Source organism: Macrobrachium rosenbergii, chromosome 3 (genome assembly GCF_040412425.1).
Source record: "Macrobrachium rosenbergii isolate ZJJX-2024 chromosome 3, ASM4041242v1, whole genome shotgun sequence".
Classification (NCBI taxonomy): Eukaryota; Metazoa; Arthropoda; class Malacostraca; order Decapoda; family Palaemonidae; genus Macrobrachium; species Macrobrachium rosenbergii.
The window spans coordinates 6,131,247-6,144,856 of NC_089743.1; the positions used below are offsets into that span (position 1 = coordinate 6,131,247).

Below are 13,610 nucleotides of genomic sequence, written 5' to 3' on the forward strand. Positions count from 1 at the left end.
TCATATATATTATGTTCTAAGTCCGGTTAGAAGAGTTGAATTGAATTTTGAATGTAATTTGCCTTAGGGGACAACACCTAGATCTCAGAACATAAGCAATAAATGTAATTAATAGTATAACTTACCTTGAAATTACATCTATTAAAAGAAAATAGGAAGGTCACCTTTCAAAACAGTCTGGTAGATTTAATTTATTTACAGATTTGCAACTAGAAATTAATAGGGACAGGCTGGCAGTTCAGCAATCAAGGCACATGCAATGTGCAATAAAAAGTGTAACTACAGTTAGCAAATAAATAACAGTTTGACACGAATCTTATCAACTGCTTAAGACTGGCTGATAAAATAATTTTACATCAGCACAACAATAACGCTGAGGGGCCTGACACGTGGCCCTTGTAGACTGTCGATTTCAGGAGTATCTTGCTGTGGCAAGATGGAATTGAGTCTTCTAAGGAAATTGTTTCACAAGGGCAGGGGCAGAACGGGAAGAGCCAGATAACAGGATTCTGGAAAAGAATTCCAGGTCAGCATTCATTCACATAAAGACTTTCTCTCACATAAATTAATTATTGATGATGGAGCGATTTATTAGTTAGATTTAATTAGCACATGGGAACACTATGGTGGGAATGCTCTAATTATTATCACAGAGCAAACTTAATTCAGGCTTGGACCAAGTCATGAGGGAAAATGTGCGTGTGCTAGGCTGTAAGAAACAAAGGGACTTTGTTTGGGAGAATGAAAAGTTGGAAAGACTGAAAATTGAGAGAAATTTAGGAGAAGGAAAAGAACACTGGTATTACTTGCAACTTTAAGACGTACCTTATTGCATCTGTGCATGGAGCTTGCTTGCAAAACATGGATTCAGGCCGCAGAAGCCCCAACACATGGCCAGTGGGAGGAGGACAGAACAGAACACGCTTAGGGCAGTTAAGAGTCAAGCGACCTTGCACTTCGGAGTTTGGGTATGGAGTGAGAGCGACCCAGGTCCCAGAGGCGCCATCTCGAGTCTAGCGGCAGGCACAGGACAGGGGTACATCTGATAGAAGCAAATAACAGCCAGCACCAAGGTCAAAGGGAAATAGGTCTTATAGTTAAGACTAACTAAGGGTCAGCCTAGTGGCCCATTTACTATCCTAATGTGTCCTTGTGCCCTAATGGCTTTCTGTCCCCCAGTATTGTACAATAGTGGGGTAGGACGACTACATTCTGTTCCCCCTTGTACTTGTGGTGGTCTCCTCCAGCAGTCATGAAATTTGACTTCCTAGCTAACGGACTGGAGAGTCAAATTTTCTAAATATGTAAGAAAAAATATATATAATATATATATATTTATATATATATATATATATATATATATATATATATATATATATATATATATATATATGTGTGTGTGTGTGTGTCTGTGTGTGTGTGTGTAGCCTATATATATATATATATATAGCCTAGCCTATATATATATATATATATATATATATATATATATATATATATATATATATATATATATATATATATATATATATATATATATATATATATATATATATATAATATATATGTGTGTATATATATATATATATATTATATATATATATATATATATATATAATATATATATATATATATATATATTAGCTGCAACTGCCTGGAGGAACTTTGAAGAATTCAGTAAAATTTTCTTTCATCCCCTTTAAATTGTTTTGTTGTGTAAAGTACAATGTGTACTATCAGTGAAAATTCTTTTCTCTCCTTTGATTAATAATTCTGCCTGGAATTCATTACTTTAAATAAACATGATAGGTACATGTATACATATATCCTGGCACTTATCTGATTAAAATGGTGAAAGAGAGAGAGAGAGAGAGAGAGAGAATGATTGGCTTGCACTGGCATTCTCAGGTTTTTTCTAGTATGACTTAGTGTTTAACCCCATTCATAAAGGGAATTTATAAATGAGAGAGAGAGAGATTGCAAGCATGACTTTACTTGCAATAGTTAAAAACCTCATAGGTAGATTCCACTCCAGATTGTTTGAGTGATGCCTTGAGAGAGAGAGAGAGACAGAAAACGTTTGGTAGAGGTAGTATGGTGAAGTTGGTGTTTGTGGCGGTGGTATGCCCAACTACATGATAATTAATTTCAGACCTCATTTAAACCGACTTTATAAGGAATACGTCACCGTAATGTCAGGAAGCAGTTGCTATAGCGAATTCTGAATGTAAAAATGAAGAAACGAACGAATTAATGAGGAAATTCGCATTTGAACGAATAAAAGAAATGAAATGTCATACATGCTGGTGTCAGTCTTTGCCAGCAGCTACTTAAGATACAGTGTCCGTTGGCTATATAAATATTAAATTATTATTACAGTTGTCATTTAAGACACTGTAAAAAGAGCTGCAACTGTTTTCAGTTTCCTGTACGTGTTAACAAACGTTTTTCAGTTACTCTTGATGTTTCCAAGGGAAAGTGCAGGCCAAAGTCTGAATGGTCTAATATAGAAATTGTCGATATATGGTGATTGTTTAGTGGATTAAGTATGTAGATATGATGGTAATACCTCAAGGTACTTAAGAATTTGTATTTTATTGGCAAGATATCATTAAGATACGTTTGGCTTAAGATGAACACTGAAAAAAATGTGGTATTTTCATCGCGAATAATTTTTTAATGAGGTAGCAGTTTTATCACAGAAGCATTTAATCTGCTAATACGCATGCACGGATGGTGATGGATTTGTTTCGTCTCGTCGATAAATTATTTCTTGATCTCGAAGTTGTGCCCATAACTACGATTTTTTTGTTTTTGTGTGAATTAAGTAGTTAGATGACGATGGTAATACCACAGGGTACTTAAGAATTTGTATTTTATTGGCAAGGTACGATTGATACGTTTGGTTTAGAATGAACACTGAAAAAAAGGTAATTTTGTGCAAGTAATTTTTTAATGGGGGTATGTCTATCACAGAAGCATTTGGTCTGTGGCGAGAATTGTAAACCACATTTAAACCGATATAGGTTCTCAATGTTGATTTTATTGAGGTAATAAACAATTATTATATTAATAATTCTCATAAATTATGATCAAATTTCATGTAAATTCTGGTCAAAAATTGATGTTATAGGGGATTTGGATTCATTGCATAGGTTGATCATACGTCTGACAGCGCCGGGAAAAAAAGGTGGAGTGTCGGGTGAGAAATGAAAATATACCCAGAAAACTGAAGGAAAAGGTGACGTAAAAACGAAAAATTTCATTTGTTTTGTCTGTGTTTGTATGTCTGTCACGTGGTAGGGGTTTGATTTTAAGTTACAAACCTTTCTGGAGTGACAAAGATGCTGTGTGCAAAATCTTGTCTGGGTATGTCAAGCGGTTCAGATTTCTATAGAATCCAGACTAATGGAACTTTTATAAATCTATCTATCTATCTATCTATCTATCTATCTATCTATCTATCTATCTATCTATATATATATATATATATATATATATATATATATATATATATATATATATATTTATATATATAAAGTTTTAGATTGGTATAGGGCAATTCACGCATGTGCGGGATTTCACATAACTAAACTGAGGGCTATGGATAACTATGATATCCCAAACACCTGTGTATAAAACAAGTGCTTCGGACACCTGCTTTTATGAGTCACAGCCATTCAAGGTCACCTTCACACCGTATACAGGATAGGTTTTTAGGGCTTCGTTTGTATTTTAGGTCAGATGCTCTGAAGGTCGTTTTATCATACTAAAGAGCCTTGAAAATCCTTGTATGTAGTAATTGTAATTGCGGCTCCATATTTTTGCATTTTCCAGACTCTCTCTCTCTCTCTCTCTCTCTCTCTCTCTCTCTCTCTCTCGAACTAACGGAAATAAACGTGCGAAAACCATCGCTAATGTTTAACGACAGTTTCAAGGAAGTAGATGCCTTGGAACTGGAAAATTGACTTAGTGTCATTGTTATTGGTGAATTCCGCCTTATGCGGAATGGAGAAGACTGAATGTCTGAGATGCTAAACAAAACGAAACGATAGCAACAGATACTAGCAGTAATCGAAGTGACATTCATGAATAATCCCATTCTACCATTGGTGATAGCAACGAAAACACAGGAAGTTAAAGTCGTAGTTGTATTTGTTGTGCTGTAGATTTAATTATTGTTTTAACTGAATTGATATGATCTCATCAGTTACACCCCCTGAAAACCTGATATCTCTTACCTACTGCATCCTAAAACAACGTGTTTGTTTTATAAACACACACACACACACGTATATAATATGTATATATGTATATGTATATAATTGTACATATATATTTATATATTATAATAATAATATATATATATATATATATATATATATATATATATATATATATATATATATATATATATATAATAAATAAGTTAGAACTTTATTTTTGCTTTTGTGGGAGGAATATTTGTTTTCAATAACGTTTGCGTCATGGACTCTTCTTACAGGAATGTATATATTTGATATGCGTTTCATGTTCACGTTAGGTAATACTGTTTCTGTACTCCAACCAGAACTGAAATTTCTGTTTGTAATAGCCAGCATAAGATGTGTAGTTTCTCATCCTTCAGTGTATGAAAGAAATTTAGTTATCTGTTACTGTCACCTTCTACAGTACGTTAGATTCTATTTTCAAAGAGCAAGTGATTCATGTAGATGATCTCATCCCTAATAGCTATGCATGTCCAACCTTATCTGATTATGTCGAGTGGATTCTTCCTTCGAAGGCGGTGGTAAGAGATACGAATATTAGGCCTTTTATAGATTGGATCGAGTGCATGTTCATCCCGTACAATAATTTAGCTGTTTGCCAAGAGATTGGCCTTATATATATATATATATATATATATATATATATATATATATATATATATATATATATATATATATATATATGTGTATGTGTATATATATACATATATATCTATATATATATATATATATAAATATACATACAATATATATATATATATATAAATATATATATATATATTTATACACAATATATATATATATATATATATATATATATATATATATATATATATATATATATATATATATACAATATATATATATATATTATATATATATATATATATATATATATATATATATATATATATATATATATATATATATATATATATATATATATAATACATTTAATTTTTCATCTCTTAAGGACGCAGTTCAATTCCTACTCTGCCATTGCCTTCGTCGGTGCCATGTTAGTTATACATCGTGGCTCAATGACATCAAGGGAATGCAGACTGTGCAAGATTTTTCTATTTGTTAGAAAATAAGGGTTCTTTTATGACGTAACACTTTAAATGACTCACTCACCTCAGCAACAATTCCCCCAGTTCTTTCCTTTTCAGCTTCGTAAGTACATGTATTTTATCGAGACTGGTTTATCAGGGCCAAAGCGATTACGCAAACACGACGCCATGCCTAGAGGCCACAGGACAGAGATATGACTACAGTCCAGATTTCTTGCGAGTCTCTAAAAAAAGAAGAAGGTAGGGATATGGATTAACGCCCATTCCTTTTTAAAAAAACATTGAAGCGTCGCAGAAACTTGCACCAGAAATCAAGAATCTGGTGCGAACAGCTTCGGAATATTAATGTTAGAAGAACAAACGAATTTATACCCAGGATTGTAGAGTTGCGGCGGACAAGTCGCCGTGGCCGCGTGCTGACGCAACCATTAGAGGAGTTATCTCTACGATAACGGTTTCCCGTTGGCGGCGTTGTTTAATGAACGGGTGGTTTGCTTGTTCTGTTGTCGGTGTTTTAGAAACCTGAGTCTATGTTTAAGAAACATGAGCTATTATTTGGTGGAATTTTACAGTACAGCGTTTTTATTTTATTTAATTTTTTTTTTTACTTATATGCGTTATAGTATTTCATGCATACATCTTTCTACATATCTTTAATTTTACACCTGTCTATCTATCTATCTATATATATATGTATGTGTGTGCATATATATGTATATATAATAAACATACATACATATACATATATATGCAAAATATGTTTATATACATATACAGTATATTATATATGTATATATATATATATATATATATATATATATATATATATATATATATATATATATATATATATATATATATAAAACGTCATAGCCTTGCTTAACGTCTTGAGGAGATCACGACGATATATATTGAAGGCCTTATTTGTATGGTTTACTTAGCCTGTATGTGTTAGGTTATTCTGTCTTTTTGACCTTCTTTTATTTTCTGCGGTCCCCTTTTGTAAGTACTGATGTGTTGCTTGCTTTATTTAGTAGTGTAATTGTTTGAGTATTGTTCTTTAAGGTTAGTTGTGTTTTTTGGATGTTGATATATTAAGAGGTTCAGGTGTCATTTCTGTCTGGTGTTTGTGTATTAAGTGGTTTTTCTCAGTGTTTGTTTGTCTTAATGAATTCTCTTGCACACATTGTGGCAGTTGCACTGTTCCAACCATTGTGGACTTAGTCGCTGTTTAAAGTGAATATTGAAACCTTTATAAACAGTATTTAGTGCGTGGTGGTCGAATTGGGCCATTAAAATATGCATATATATATATATATATATATATATATATATATATATATATAAATTATATATATATATATATATATATATATTTATATATAATCATATACAGATATGTAAATATTTAGATATATAGATAAATTATATATATATATATATACATATATTATATATGTATATATGCATATATACATAATATATAATATATATAATGCATATATACATAAATATATATATAAGTATGTATATGCATAAATATATATATAATATATGTATATATAAATATACATGGAAATATATATAATATATATGTATATATATATATATATAAATATACATGGATATATATATGTAAATACATATGTGTATGTATACATACATATGTATATATATTTATAAATATAGATAGATAGGTGTGTATGTGTGTCATGAGTGAGTGTTGTTCTCACTTGGCCCGTTTGGAAACTTCTGAAAATATTCGTATGTTGACAAAACAGGAAATATTCGAATGTGGACAAAACAGTCCATTTGCGCAAAAGCGAGACTCTACCCTCTCTTACCGGAAATATTTCTAAGCGTAACGATAATCAATAACGATGCATGCAACCGGGGTAAATACAAGGCGTCATTGGGTAAAATTCGATAGTTTAGTCATTGGCTATATTAACAAGGCTCTGATATCCTGCGTTAGTCAGAAGTTTCTGTGACTAGGCTACCGTACTGTTGTGAGTCATTATGTATATACAGTATATATATATATTTGTATATTTATATTATATGTATATATACTATATATATATATATATATATATTATATATGTAGATATACTATGTATGTATGTATGTATATATATATATATATATATCTGTATATGTATATATATACATATTGTAATGGCCCAGTTTCGACCACCACGCGCTCAATACTGTTTATAAAGGTTTCAATGTTCACTTTAAACAGCGACTAAGTCCACAATGGTTGGAAACGTGCAACTGCCATAATGTGTGCAAAAAGATTCATTAAAGACAAACAAACACTGAGAAAAACCAATTAATATTCAATACATAAACACCAGACAGAAACGACACCTGAACCTCTTAATATATAAATATCCAAAAACTCAACTGACCCTAAAGGAACAATACTCAAACAATTACACTACTAAATAAAGCAACCAACACATCCGTACTTACAAAAGGGGACCACAGAAAGTAAAAGAAGGTCAAAAAGACAGGTTATCCTAACACATACAGGGTAAGTAAACCATACAAATGAGGCCTTCAATATATATCACCGTGATCTCCTCAAGACGTTAAGCAAGGCTTGCAATGTCACGTATATCGAACTCTACGTCTGGAGCAAAACCCTGGCATGCAGGGATAAATGCGCCTGCACCCGGGTCCGTAGGCCGTGATCACAACTAACTGCAGGTCTTGCCAGCAATGCCACCTTACCGGCTAAAAGAGAGGTCCCTCTGGCAGGTGCAAAGCCAAAGGTGAAGATGAAGTCCAGCCTGCAACTCCAATATTGGTGGAGCAAAATCCCACAGGATGTATTAATCCTCAGCTTGTAGCTGGGGCAGCAGGCAATGAATGTCAACAGGACTTCCAACAGGCAGGCAAGTATGGTGACAACATCTCCAAAATGTCTCAGAAAACAGATTTTCTCCCAACATCATGGGGCCATAAACAAAACCTCTCAAAGAGGCAGAGCTTGGCCCACCACACTACTTGAAAAGAAAAAACAAAACTATAATAACAAATAAATAAGAAACGGCGGCTAAGGAGGAGACACAAGACCTAAAGGAACACTGCCCAAATGGCTTAATACTAAGATAACAGTTAACTTAATTGATTAATACAGAAAAGGCCAGTATACTGACAATATATATATATATATATATATATATATATATATATATATATATATATATATATATATATATATATATACATATATATATATATATATATATATATATATATATATATATATACATATATATATATATATATATATATATATATATATATATATATATATATATATATATATATATATATATATATATATATATATATATATATTATATAATATAAATTTTAATGCTGATCTTGCTAGATCAATGGGGTATACTAGGATGATACGCAACTTACCTTAATTACCACAAAAATCTGGACTCTGACCTTGAGGACAGCTAAAATTATAACCAACAAAATACGGCTGAAGGCCTACTTCAAGAGGGGAGTGATTACATAAACTCTGGGGTTTAACTTAATTCATTATATTTACAAAAGAAAACACATCAGAAGAATGGTAGCGTGATTCTGGTGTAATAAGGCGAGAGCAAATGACAGGGAATTTCCTGGAGGGAATACAGTGGGTCGCCCGCTTCAAAGGGTGTTGAAAACAAGGTATTGGGGGCCACTACGCACACAAGATGATACGCAGATCCACAGCTGAGTACTCCTAATCTGCAGTCGAAACACATAAGGTTACTCAACTGAAACTAGCACCGTAGTGAAGGGATCGAGGAATTGCATAGAAGATGCCTAGACTGAATTCGATTCCAGTGACTCGAATATCATATGATTATGTTACACTTCTCGCAAATGCTTTGCAAATTAAACAACACAGAATATAAAAAGCAGCACAGGTCTCACTGTAGGTGTATCGCACTATGAAAAGAAAAGAAATTCGTTGAAGGCAAATAGGGAACGTGGCTGACGAAAAACGTTAAATCATGTTACTTTACCTTTCTTAGGAGTTAAAGTTATTTTCTCATGAGGGGCCAGTGATTGGGAGGGCAGGTGAATTAAGTCACAACAAAATTACTGTGGATGAACCAGCCACGTGTTAGAAATAGGCAGTTTAATGGAGCAAGGGACGGAGTTCTGTCCTCCGTGTCCTCCCGAACAATTATAAGTTCGGGCGTCTCTCTCCAAGGCCCTTTATAGCTTCGGAGATTACGTTTTCCCTTCTTCCTAGGTGGAGTTGTAATCGCTCTGCCCACATGGATATTCGGGCAGCGTGGCTGCAATTTCAAGATGGCAGAATGCACGCATTCAGCTAACCTGCCTCGGGCAACGATTAGCTCTGATCGGGTCCGCACCTGGAATTAAGGAATTTCCGACTGCATTTTGGACAAGAAAGAGATTAAAGTGGTTTTCTCCCCAAAGGCAGTGGTGAGAGAAGTTTTAGAGGCGAATATGCCTACAGTAAATCATACTAAATTGAATTAATTAATTACTTAGCCCTTATTTCATTGCATGGAAGATGGCATATGAGAGGATACTCTTGATATATATATATATATATATATATATATATATATATATATATATATATATATATATATATATATATATATATATATATATATATATAAGAGAGAGAGAGAGAGAGAGAGAGAGAGAGAGAGAGAGAGAGAGAGAGAGAGAGAGAGAGAGAGAGAGAGAGAGACTGAGAGACTAGGAGATCCATAAGACAAGAGGTCTTCAAGGTTCTTTATTAAGAAACGTTTCGTGCAATCCTTTGCACATCATCAGTGTGCAATAAATTATAAACCGCAGTTCAAACTAAAATTAAAATAACTGTTATCTCGAGAAACTGACATCAAGCAGCGGTTCCTAGAAGACTTCCAGATGTTGCAGGAACATTCAAGAACAATTGTTTCCACTTTTAACCTTTCTAGACCTTATTGTTTTTAAAAAATTGTTTACAAAAACTATTAATAATTTTGTCACAGATGTACACTCTAGACACCAAAGGAAGTTGGGCGCTCTTGGTATTTGTACTCCTGATTTTGGCTCTCGTAACTCTTCTTGTATTGTTAACCGTTCAGACTATGTTCTCTCTAAGAGAGAAGAATTTTTATTGTCTTTTGGCCTGGATTTTTGTATTCCTTCTTATAGACCCAGCTTTCCGCATTTTTTCTTTCCCTTCGAGGTGTTGTTTCAGAGAATCAAGCATTTGAACCTTACCAAAATAAGTACCTTGCAACAAAAACTCTCTTTTACCACATGGTACTTACAAAAAATTAAAAATAAAATGGGTTCCTTTTTAAAAAAAAAAAAAAAGTTGATATGATCATATTGGAGAAACTTGGTAAAAACAAAAATCTGATAATATGCAAACCTGATAGAGGTAGATGAGTGGTAATTCTCAATAAAGGTGACTATTTGGAAAAAATGAATTCAATTCTGAATGATGCAACGAAGTTTCAACTTTTAGGTGAACCTAACTTCGCTGATATATACAAAAGGGAAGACAAAATCAATAGATTTCTTAGGGAAATTCAGCAGGAGGGTATAATTAATGGTCATATCTATCAAGAATTACTTGTTACCGGATCATCATTTAGCGTAATTTACGGACTACCAAAAATTCATAGGGAAGATATTCTTCTTAGACCTATTATGTCGGCATATAATAGCCCTACTCATAATATCTCTAAATTTATTATAACACTTTTAAATGAGTTTTCAGTATCACAGTTTGCCATTAAAAATGGGTAGGAATTTCAGCAGCTTATTGTCCAACAAGACGGTGACCTCTTTATGACTAGTTTTGACGTTGAAGCTTTGTTTACCAGTGTCCCGGTCTCAGAGACTATAGAAATTATTCTTAACAAAATCTTTAGAGGTGATGATATATTTCATGGTTTTAGTAGAAGTCTTTTTAAATCCTTACTTGAGCTTGCAGTGCAAGACACAGTTTTTATTTTTAATAATGCTCTATACTTGCAGGTCGAGGGAGTAGCTATGGGTTCCCCTTTGGGCCCGTTGTTTGCTAACTTCTTCATGAGTCATTTGGAAGAAGAATTTTTAAATAATTGCCCAGCCCAGTCTAAGCCGGTTCTATATGAACGATATGTTGATGGCACTTTTGCCCTGTTCACTTATCCTTGGCAATGTCGTGAATTTCTTGATTTTATTAATTCTGTAATCCCAGTATGAAATTTACTATTGAGACTGAACAACAAAATTCGTTATCTTTTTTGGATGTAAAAATCACTAGAGATCAACATGCCTTTACGACTTCTGTTTATCGTAAGAATACGTTTACAGGCTTGGGCAGTAACTATTTTAGCTCTATTTTATGCTTACTAAATATATCTCCTCCCTCTGAAAACTTGAATGTTCCTAAATTGAACATGTATGCTGTTATTCCCTTTACTCACTCGGATAAATTATGCTCAAAAATAAAAAGTATCATTGAAAGAGAAATAGGCTTATTAAAATTAAATTTGATTCCTATGAATCCAAAAAAGTCGGAGATTTTTTCTCCTATAAGGATAAGTTACAAGATTTTATGCGGTCCAGCATTGTCTATAAATTTTAATTCCCAAGATGTCTTGGTGCTTATGTTGGTTCCAGTAAAAGACTGTTGCAAGTTCGCTGTTACAGCCACTTAGGACTCAGTTATCGTACAGGTTCCCGTATATCCAACCCAGAGCTTTCTAGCATTAGAATACATTCTACTAAATGTAAAATTAATGTAGAAAAAACGCATTTTTCGATTCTCAGTGCTACATCTCAAACTGCCTTTTTAACTACCCTTGAGTCATTATATATAAAGCACCTGTCCCCTAATTTGAATGGTAACACTTCTGCGGTTACTCTCTCTCTCTCTCTCTCTCTCTCTCTCTCTCTCTCTCTCTCTCTCTCTCTCTCTCTCTCTCTCTCTTAGGTGTTGTCTGGGCATTGACGTTTCTTCAGGCCATTCTTCCGTCTTGCGTTGTGTTGAAAGGTAGTTCAATTTTCTTAAATTTGGTGAATTTTAATATGGTTTTTAAAATAAAATTTGCAGCTTTTATGTCAACTTTGTTGTAAATTTTTGTTATTGTCAGTAGAATAATTGTTATTTTAACTTTAGCTTGAACTGCCGTTTATAATTTATGGCAGACTGATGATGTGTAAAGGATTGCACGAAGCGTTTCTTAATAAAGAGCCTTGAAGACTTCTTGTCTTATGGATCTCCTCATATACACACACATTATATATATATATATATATATATATATATATATATATATATATATATATATATATATATATATATATATATATATATGTATGTATGTATGTATGTATCCGAGATACAGAAAGACTCTGGTGTCCAGCTCTGTAGAGTCCTTAGTTGGGCTCACTGTTATTTCAAATACTGCATATTCTGTTAGAATTCAGTGCTTTGTAAGAAATCGCTCCTATGCCGGAAAAATATATGAAAACTGGCGCCATTTTTGTAAATCACTTCCGCTTTTTTTTTTTTTTTGTATTCTTGAATCTACACACCTTTTATTCATCTCCCTACTCATGTTTTGTAACTGATACCTTTGAGGTTTGAAACTGACGGAAAAATCATATAAAATATAATATGTAATTTACAAGTTGTTAGGCATGTTGCCGAGTTCCTCGTTGGATGAGTCGGCAGAGTTCTCAGCTAGCACTCTACTAGGCCCGAGTTCGAGTCTCCGACCGGCCAATGAAGAATTAGAGGAATTTATTTCTGGTGAGAGAAATTCATTTCTCGCTATAACGTGGTTCGGACTCCACAATAAGCTGTAGGTCCCGTTGCTAGGTAACCAATTGGTTCTTAGCCACGTAAAATAAATCTAATCCCTCGGGCCAGCCCTCTCTAGGAGAGCTGTTAATCAGCTCAGTGGTCTGGTTAAACTAAGGTATACTTTTTCTTTTTAGGCATGTTGCCGTTTGACGTTGAGGAAAAATCACAAAAATAGAAGCGGTAGGAGGACAGAAAAAGCGGAAAACTGTCAGGGATACAGAAGATTTATTTATAAATGCGGGTTGCTGTAGTGTAGTTTTGACCAGGTGTTTTATCGACAAATTGTAACGATACCGGCGGATTGTTTGGTGTGGCTGCTGTTACTCACTCGTGAAATGAGTCATCGGCTTCGAGTTTGGTTGGAAATTTCTCGTTTCAGATCTAGAACAAAGGTCGCCATGATAAACATCTGTTAAACGT

The 13,610-nt window shown here is 33.4% G+C and overlaps 1 protein-coding gene and 1 long non-coding RNA gene across 32 annotated transcripts in view; one reads left to right on the plus strand and one right to left on the minus strand.

Moving 5' to 3' along the window:
* The window catches only part of LOC136852221 (trichohyalin-like), a 392,138-nt gene that overhangs the window by 193,030 nt on the left and 185,498 nt on the right, over positions 1 to 13,610 (plus strand). The window lies entirely within an intron of this gene.
* LOC136828321 (uncharacterized) lies at positions 179 to 1,216 on the minus strand. Its single transcript, XR_010850001.1, has 2 exons — positions 826 to 1,216; positions 179 to 509 (listed from the first exon to the last, which is right to left on the minus strand). It is a non-coding gene; the product is annotated as an uncharacterized lncRNA (long non-coding RNA).